The sequence below is a fragment of the Apis laboriosa genome, unplaced genomic scaffold (assembly GCF_014066325.1).
Source record: "Apis laboriosa isolate Shangri-la unplaced genomic scaffold, ASM1406632v1 scaffold18_cov149, whole genome shotgun sequence".
Classification (NCBI taxonomy): domain Eukaryota; kingdom Metazoa; phylum Arthropoda; class Insecta; order Hymenoptera; family Apidae; genus Apis; species Apis laboriosa.
Window position 1 is genome coordinate 493,451 of NW_025222233.1, and position 9,647 is coordinate 503,097.

Below are 9,647 nucleotides of genomic sequence, written 5' to 3' on the forward strand. Positions count from 1 at the left end.
GGAGGGGGGGTGGAAAATCGATTTCCGCGACAACTAGTTTCTGCTTCGCATTTCCCCTTTCGACCAACCTCGATTCACACAGGAGGCGAAATTTTCCACACACACACACACACATACACACACAGAAATCAACTCTCCCCCCCAATCTCGCCCCTTTCCATCTGGCCGAGGAGGCTGGATCCCTCCTCGTTTCGACTCATAAAAGAGTAAAGTCTTCGTGATTCGTTAATTGCGATGAGAATCCGCGGCTCCCAAGATCGATAGACATTTCCCTGATTTCCGTTGAAAGGAAACTCCCCGGGCTGAATTTCAGTTTCATTAATTTCGAAGATCTTCCCTTCTGGTCGTCCAGAGGGTCCTGCAGCACGCCTCTTGAACCATTCTCGTCGAGGAAAGGAGAGGAGAGCTCACTCGAAAATTCCAATCACACCCGTTACCGAGTAGTAGTCGAGAATCGGTGGAGAGAGAGGGAAAGGGGGAGGGGGAGGAAAAAGTAAAAAAGGAAAATTCTCCTCGTGACATTTAATCGACCGTGTTCGAGGAATATAAATAAGGGATGGGGATGATAATTGTTTCGTTACTTGTTAATTTTCGTAGACGAAATGAAAATTTGTGGAAAATCGAGGATTTTGCAAGAGGAGATTCAAAGAAATTAGGTCTTATCAACTTTTAGCGATAATATGGTATAAATGTGTGTACTCCTTGTATTTGATTTGAAAAATCAGTTAAAATAACGTTTATTCGTAGCTATTATAGTTGATATTGTTGATTGTTTTAATCTCAGTATCATAGTTAATTTATTCGACAATAAATTAAGTAATTTATTGAAGTAATTTCATTCGAGTATTAAAATTTTATCTTTTATTCCTGATGCCTGTTGAATGTCCAACTAGGATCTGTTGAGTGGAATGTGTCTATATTATTTCTTGTTTGATTAATACATGTTTGTATTATTCCCTGTTTGATTAATATAAGCTTATACTACTTTTATATTTGATTAGAATATGCTTGTACTATTGGGATATATTTCTTTATTTGATTAATTATTTATGATACTTTTTGTCTAATTCCTGCTTAATTAATATGTACTACTTGACTAAAATATACTTATACTAATCTGATATTTCTAACTTATATTATTACTTCTTGTATCACTAATATAAGTCTATACTACTTTATATCTGACTCGAACGTAGTTATATTATATTCTATATATTTTGTCTTGATTATGTATGTATTTATACTATTCGATTAATATAAATCGAAATTTTAAATGATAAAATTTTTAACAAAGTTATTTTCAATCGATAATTTTTAAATTAAAGAAAAATTTGACATTATGACATTTTCCTATATTCTGTTTTCTATATACTAAAGCTTATTTACACCAAACTATTACATAGAAAATTTTCACGTTGAAAAGCCGAAAAGTATAAAAATAGCGAAAAATAACTAAATACTAGAAGATTATGCGCTACGGTGTGAAATGCAACGATTGTATTAACACGCGGCGCGAGATACAACGAACGGTGGATGGCGATAAAGACTGCTACTGGTTCTGTCATTGGACCGTATTAGTAGGTTTCAAATTTCGAGAATTTTCCTGCGAATCCGGGACTTAAATCTGCTCTGTAAATTTCGCGATATAAATCTACACGTGTACACATACAAAATTACGATGCGTTCCATAACACATTGCAAAGCGGATATTTTATCCAGTAATCAGCTACTTTTTTTTTTATCTAAAACATATAAGACATTTCGTTAGTAATTAAATATTTCAACTTTTATTCCCTTTTATTTGTCAAATCAATTCCAAATTGAAATATTTAAAAAAAAAAATTATTGTAAAAATATAATCATCATGTAATAAATTGCGGAAACGTGTGACGAAATTACGATCAGTGACTTGAACGCGAGGAACGTTTCTACGATCGAAAGAGGAAGGAAAAGGTTAGGGGATAGATGTGGAAAGAGGTTGGGTAGCAGTTTCAACGATACTGCGATAGTAGCGCCGTTATTGGTGGTAGTGGAAACAACGGTGTGATGTTAGTGAAAGAGAAAGCTGGAACTGGCCACGAACGTGTGCGGGGAGGAGAGGTGGCGTGCGCTAGTCGTTTGCAGGATACCGACAGCGTGTGTGCCGACGGTGGTGAACGCGCCCGGACATCGATACAGCTCTACCGCCACTCTGCCTCTGATCCACTCTGACCCTCTCTGATCCCCAGGTATCCCCCTTTTGCACACGCACATAACACATCCAGACATTCTCCTATACTTGTTCGCGTGCCATTAGCTTCGAGGAACGGAACAAACCTTCTGTCTCCCTCTCCCTCGCTCCACTTCGTCCTTATTCCCTAACCTTACTCTCTCCCGCCACTTGCTCTGTCCTTGTCTCATGCGCGCAGAGCCTGGAAGTGCGCGCGTGCCAATCGTTCGTTCACGTCCATCTTCCTTCCCTTTTCCTCTTTCGCTCTCGACACTGACCGCATCTACTGTCGCTTTATCGCCACAGGCTACTACGTGCTTAAGCTTCTTTGACGAATAGACGACGAGTGACTGCATTATTATCCTTATAACTCTTAATTATGGTACGGATTGATTAAGCTGTTCAGATCGTGCATCCAAAGTGTTATATTTTTTTAATTGATCGCACTAAAGGTTTTCCAGAGGAAAGGGGAATTTCGATTTGAAATTGATTTCGAGATAAATTAATGTAATTACTATTGTAAGTAATAGGCATGCAATTCTTTTTTCTTGCACTTTTTTCACGCGCTTTGAAATATGTAGATGACAAGGAAAAGCAATTTAATATAATTAGAATTTTTTACTAGTTGGAATTAAGTAATTAAATTGTGAAGTATTCTTTTTTTTTTTAATTTTTTTTAAATTTTATTGCACAAGAAGTGCTGGACCTATAATATTTGTATTCGGAAAGAAAATTATTTTACGTGAAAAAATACGTTGAAAATACAAAATAAAATGAAATGAAAGAGGATAATCGGTAAGAGTTTTACGTATGAAAATAAATAAAAAGTTTATTTAGAATGACATTTGTTTCTTTGACGAATATTTTTTAAGGCTTGTTTTCGAGAAAAATCAGCCTAAATATTTTTATTATTTCAAATATCAATTGTATATATAATAAATTTGATTTTCGAATCTTTGAATGAAAAAAATTTATTACATTTTTTCACGTGCAATTGTATCATTAGCCGCACGATGTATCGATATCTTATTTAATAAACACGTTAATTTGTTAATTAAGTGTTTGTCATTATGTATATGAATATATACGTATTTACTAATCCTTAACAGATGACAACATACTTGTTCAATAAAGGTTATATTTATCCAATTGGTAACATTGAATGTTATGCAAAGATCAATGCAATTAGAGAATTTTGGAGAAATCATGTAATATCAAATATCAATAACATTAATATACCTTGTCAATATTTCGATACTATGATTTTTTTAATATAATGTAATTTGCACGTACATCGAAATAACAAACGAAGATATATCAAAACACAGTTAATTTACATAATTATCGAGAAAAATATACTGAAATCAAATAACAACGTCTCGTTTAATTCTCTCCAAAGTATGAAAATAAACAAAGTACGTAACTATCGTTTTGTTTGTGAATTCAGCGATAAATTAAAATGATAAATCCAAAGTCACGTTCACGTTGAAACAACTACTTTTTAATGCTGCATCCTCATTGAAACAAGAAAGTTGGTTAGATAAGTTAGGTTAGGTTAATCCTCATTTCTTTTAAAAAGAAATATTATATCTTTATTGGAACATGGATAATGTGTATTTAATAAAAAATTTGAATAAAATTCTTCCTATATAAATTCAATAAAATTATTCTTTTCTAATTTTCTTTTTGAAAATTATACTTTTACGAGGAACCATTTAAAAAAGTAGGAGAGGTTTTATTTCCATTTTTTTCTGAAAACATTATGCAACAATAATTTATTTATTACTTTAAAAAGGACATTGGCGCGTGAAAAATCACAACTCTGACTGCAAATAGGATTTCACTCTCTTTTGAAACGCTAAAATGCCTTTCTTTTAAAAATTATTCCTCACTGAAAATTTACACTCTATGCGTAATTTTAAAAGAGTATCAAATTATACGTATACAGGGTGTCTCGTTTGAACCTTTGCAATTATCCACTTAATTATTTATTTCGAAAAATGTTTTTAAAACAGAGAATTAGAATTTACTTTGTTTACTGAAACTGTATTCGGAAAAATCTTATTCGTAAAATCACAAAAAAAAAATAAATAAATAGAATTATTCATTTCTGTTTTATCTATTTCAAAATTTATTTTTCCACGATCTTTTCATCATAGCCATGGAAAAATACGATGTGTAATCGTGCTTCCTACCGTAATCGTATACTACTTTCCGTATATTCCGAAGCATCGTTGTTATCACATGACATCCTGGCATGGATTTTCTACCCTCTGATCGTTTAATATCCCTGAACAGCCCCTATAACTGATATTGGTAGCTCATTGTCCAGGATAAACAACCGATCGAAGCGTGGTTTCGACGTAAGCTTGCGGATAATTCGATCCGTTGACTTTGGTACTTGCGTCAACTCGTTAAGACGTATTAGACCAATAGAACAATAGTATCTTCCCACAAAATCATCTCGTTTACTCGTATGGAAACGAATATTTTTTGGTAACAATATTTTATAAAATATTCTTGATAAATTATATTTTGACATGATGAAATTATGAATATTGATGAGATAATTTAAAAAAAAAAGAAAAAAAGAAAAAAATACGCTAAATACTTTGCAAAAAAATATTATGTATGTCAAATTTACGATAATAATTTGTTTCAATCGTTATCCGTGTATTTGATAAATTATATTACGAACAAATTAAAAAAAATAAATAAATAAAAACGATATCGTATGTCAGTTTTATGAATAAATAATCAAAAATATATTTCAAAAAAAATCGATCACGTGTAATACACCATCGGATATTATATCAAAGTAACATGTGTTCCAAACTTGTTATTCGTTTTATAGAATTTTTGGACAAAAAAGAAAAAAAAAGATTCAAATAATACCGCGTCCTACATTTGCATCCCGAGATTAATGTGTTTTATTTCACTTTGCTAAAAATAACTCGAAAGGACAATGTTCGAAGATGATGGTGTAAAAGCTTCGAAGTAAGCTTCTTCTCAAGAATCTGATTAAATCAGACACGTATGTACGTGTTTGAAAACTGGCAGGAAGGAGAGTGCATTCGATTAAATCGAAAGATATTGAATGTGAAAACTTCGAGAAAGATTAGATAACGAATAAACATACATTTTTAATATATTTTGTCTTGATTTTTTTTTTTTTTTAGCAAAAAATAAACTCTAGTTGACTATAATTTCAAAATTTTAAAATGAAAAGTTTTAACTATATCAAATTAAACATCTCGAATTAAATTTAACATTGACATGTTAGTATGTGATAAATCAGGAATGCAATATTACTTTGTGTTCATTAGATCGATGATCATTGTTATCTGAATTATCTAATTACAAATTGGCAATCTAATCCTTAATATAATACCCTAATGCAGCAGACGCATAGTGTAATATCTATAGATCAAAATATTCAAAAGAAATCTTGCAAAACCTAGACTTAAACTAATGCATAGTTCTTAGCTTGGCATCGCTTTCTAAAAAATAAATATTTTTCAATATAATTTTTGCGAATCTTTTGAATAAAATTTTATTTAAAATCAAATGTTTAAAAATCTTTGGAAAGGGATACCAATTACCAGGTCTCACCAACGAGGAGGTGACTATGCATCGAGACCCATCTATAAAGAATATAATAAAGAACACAGTATATTATATATTATTAAAATAAATTTAAATGTTATATTTTATATGTTATAATTTAAATAAAAGCTTAAAAGAAATAGCAGAATAGATGATGATAAAATTAATCACATATCGGTTCATATAATTAAATATCCTTGAGCATGTTTTTCGTTATGGACAAGTATAGACAAAGAAAACAAATGGTAGGAGAAAGATAGAGATAAAGTAAAAATATTGAAATCAGCGCCATCTCCAGAGTGCCGCAAATGAAACATACAAAATAGAGACAGAAAATAATAAGAGGAGGATAGAGATACAAGAATTAATCATTACCGCCATCTCTTAGACATCAAAAATAAAAGAATCATTATAAAAATTATAAAAGTATTCAAGAGATGGCGTTCATCTTCAATTCTTATTCTACTTTATCCTGCTTATAAGTACTTCTGGCACTTAAGAGATGGCACTAATGATTGATTCTTATTCTATTTCTATCTTTTTTCTACTATTTTCTATCCTTGTATATTGAGTTTCATTTACGGCACTCTGAAGATGGCGCTGATTTCAGAATTTTTATTCTATCTCTGTCCTTCTCTCATTATTTTTTTTCTTGTCTTACATTTACTTTTAGCGCATGATTAGAAATTACGGGATGGATAGAATTATTTATTAATGTTATAATTTATTATTTTTAATTTATTAAAATTTATTATTTTAAGATTATTTTTATATATAAGAAAAAAATACTATAGCTTGATATAACTTATAAATTTTTATCTTTTTCAATTAATCTTCTGAATATATAATAACAATCGATATGTCGCAATGAAAATTATAAAGAAATAAAAGTTGTAAATAGTTAATTATATGAATTATCTTTCAACTTTCTTTTTATTTAATAAGTATTTTCTATATTTGAAATTAATGATTGCAATTGGTTGTTTCAATTTTCCTGTTACTATAAAAATTTGCAAATTTTTTTTATTTCAAATAGCTATAGGAAATATATCGTACTAATTATGATATATATAGGATACACGAAAAAAAATTGCTAACGTATCAATTACAAATTGTCCGTATATTTGACTTTACTAATAGTAATAATAGTAGTAATTTTAATCATTGTAATCATAATATACCATGGTGATGGTCATAATGGCGTACGGATAGATAGAATAATCGCAACAATAATGCAATTATAAACTATAAAAGTAATAATTAATATAATATTAAAAAAAAATCATCACTACCATCTTTGGGAAACAATGTGCAAGATGATAAAAGTAAAAATAATGGATGGAACATAGTATTAACCAAAGGAACCGAAAGTGACGAAAAGAATAAAAGGAATTCTTGCACGAAATTAAACCGCGAATCCGTTACAGGTAGCAATATTATCATTATAATATTGGAATCCCTATTATTTGTAAATGACCGTCCATACGTGTAGCATTCACTAAAAATTCTATTTTCTCTCTCTTACTCGCATACTCTCGCGCGCGCGCAATTGTTTATCACTCCCTGTTCCTTTCCTTCCATCCCAGCGCAATAGAAACTCTTTTTCTCGTTCAAAAAAACAGTCTTTCGTTGCACTAGCTAGATGTCCTCCTCTTTGCATCTAACCTTATTATGAATGCGTTTTTTTCAATATTTCGATGTTCAAAATAAGAAAATCATTAGAAATTAAACATTATATCCAAGAACATCGTAAAAATGTTTTGAAACGCATTCAAATAAATAAATATGACGTATTGATCATTTATCACATACCACGTCATATATTTATTTATGTACAAATAAATAAATGAGTGTACATTAAGTATTTTTTTATCAGAATTCAGAACTTGCCCTAATTGATACATTATTGCTGCAGATTTTTTTATTTTTTTTAGTTGAAATAATACATCAACCAAATATTCAATGTTTACTCTTCTAAGCAATAAAAAATAATTTTACACGTATACACCCTCATATTATGAAATTACAATTTTACAATTATTCAACAGTTTAGACGAAGTGCTTATTATATGTAACAAATATTTTATACACGATTTATATAAATGATTCAATGCAATTATAAAAGAAAAGATAATGTTAAATTACATAACAATTCTTATCTCAATTTAAATTTGATACGAAGTTGAAAATGTTTGAAAATAAATTCATCTAAATTACACATAGAACTATTCAAACTAAAATTATCTCTAGTGGAAAGTTCCGTGTAAAATATTCTTATTCAGAATTATAAAATATATTTGCGATATACATATAATATGTTTTAATAATTAAAGCCACAATTTTAACGTATGACGTTTATAATTCAATTCGATCAATAAAATTGTCCAATAAATTATGAATGTATGGACAAATAATAATCATTAATTTGTACAGTATTGAACGAGTAATAAAAAAAAAAAAAAAAAAATATTATTTCCTATGCATATCGCCTTATTAAGATTGTTCTTTATTTAAATATTGAACGCGTTTCTATGTTTATAAAAAATATGCGATTGTATTCGATCGAATACCTTTCGCAAAGAGGAGGGTGCAAGTTAAACATAAAAAGTATATTAAATCTTAGAAAAAATAATGAAATAGAAAAATGTTTTCTTTGCACCTTATCACTTTATGTCTCAAAAACTGCTAACATAAATCTATTACTCGTAAAAATGCAATTTATCCAACGCCACATATTACATCGTCGTGATATTATCGTCATCGCCATTATTTTAAATTGCAAGAAGTAGGACATACGAATCCATCGATTACTACAAACTATACAGTTAATAACATTAGTAATTATCTTTCTTATTCCTAATTTTAGTTATAACATTTTAGTCCATCGCTATTTTCCTATTATTTTACTGTTAAAAACAATATTATTCTCCCATTTAAAAAGGTCTTATATAAACTTGATGAATAATATATACGATTACATTTAACTGTATATCATGGGAGAAATCTTTTCGAAGAATAATATTATTACGTCAATTATAATAATCTTTATAAATGTGAAAAAAAAATACATTCAATCAAAAATTACTTTAAAAACATACATTACACACACCCCCTTGCATACATTGCTCCTATTTTCAGTTTGCGCGCGCGTCCTCTCTATATTCTCTCTTTCTTGAAATGTAAATCGCAAAAATCCATTCACACTGCATTTTGCTCGCGTATTTGCACTTACAACTATCGAGACAGTTCATATTTCTCTTATTATCATAGAAAAGTTCAGCCACTTGTTACAAACTTATTATGAAAAGTTTTTTTTTTTTGTTTATATAGATGAAAGCATCGATATTGCACAATTCTTTTGCACTTATTAAAACAATACAATATAATAATTTCTGTTACGAATCGCTAATAACTTATTATTTATACAATTTCAAAATTATTTCGGAAGATTTAGATTTTGGACTCATTCATCTTGACTTTAAAATTATTTTATGATATATATATATATATTTTTTGTTTATTTAAATACGTCTTTTAAATATGAAAAAAAATTGTTTTAATAATGATATTCAAATATCGGCAAAACATAATGAATTATTACTCAGTGTAATAATGGTTTGTGCATATATTTTATTCTTATTTATTTTCCTCTGTCAAGAGGCATATTACCGTAAAGAAGGAACCATTTTTTTCTCTCATATGCTAAGTTGCATCACGTAAGATGAATAGTTAAAAGAACACAAAAATTTTTGTACGAAATGATTTAAAAATAACAATTTCGCTTGTAAATTTTGCAAAAACAATTGAAAATATTGTTGAGATATTTTATTGA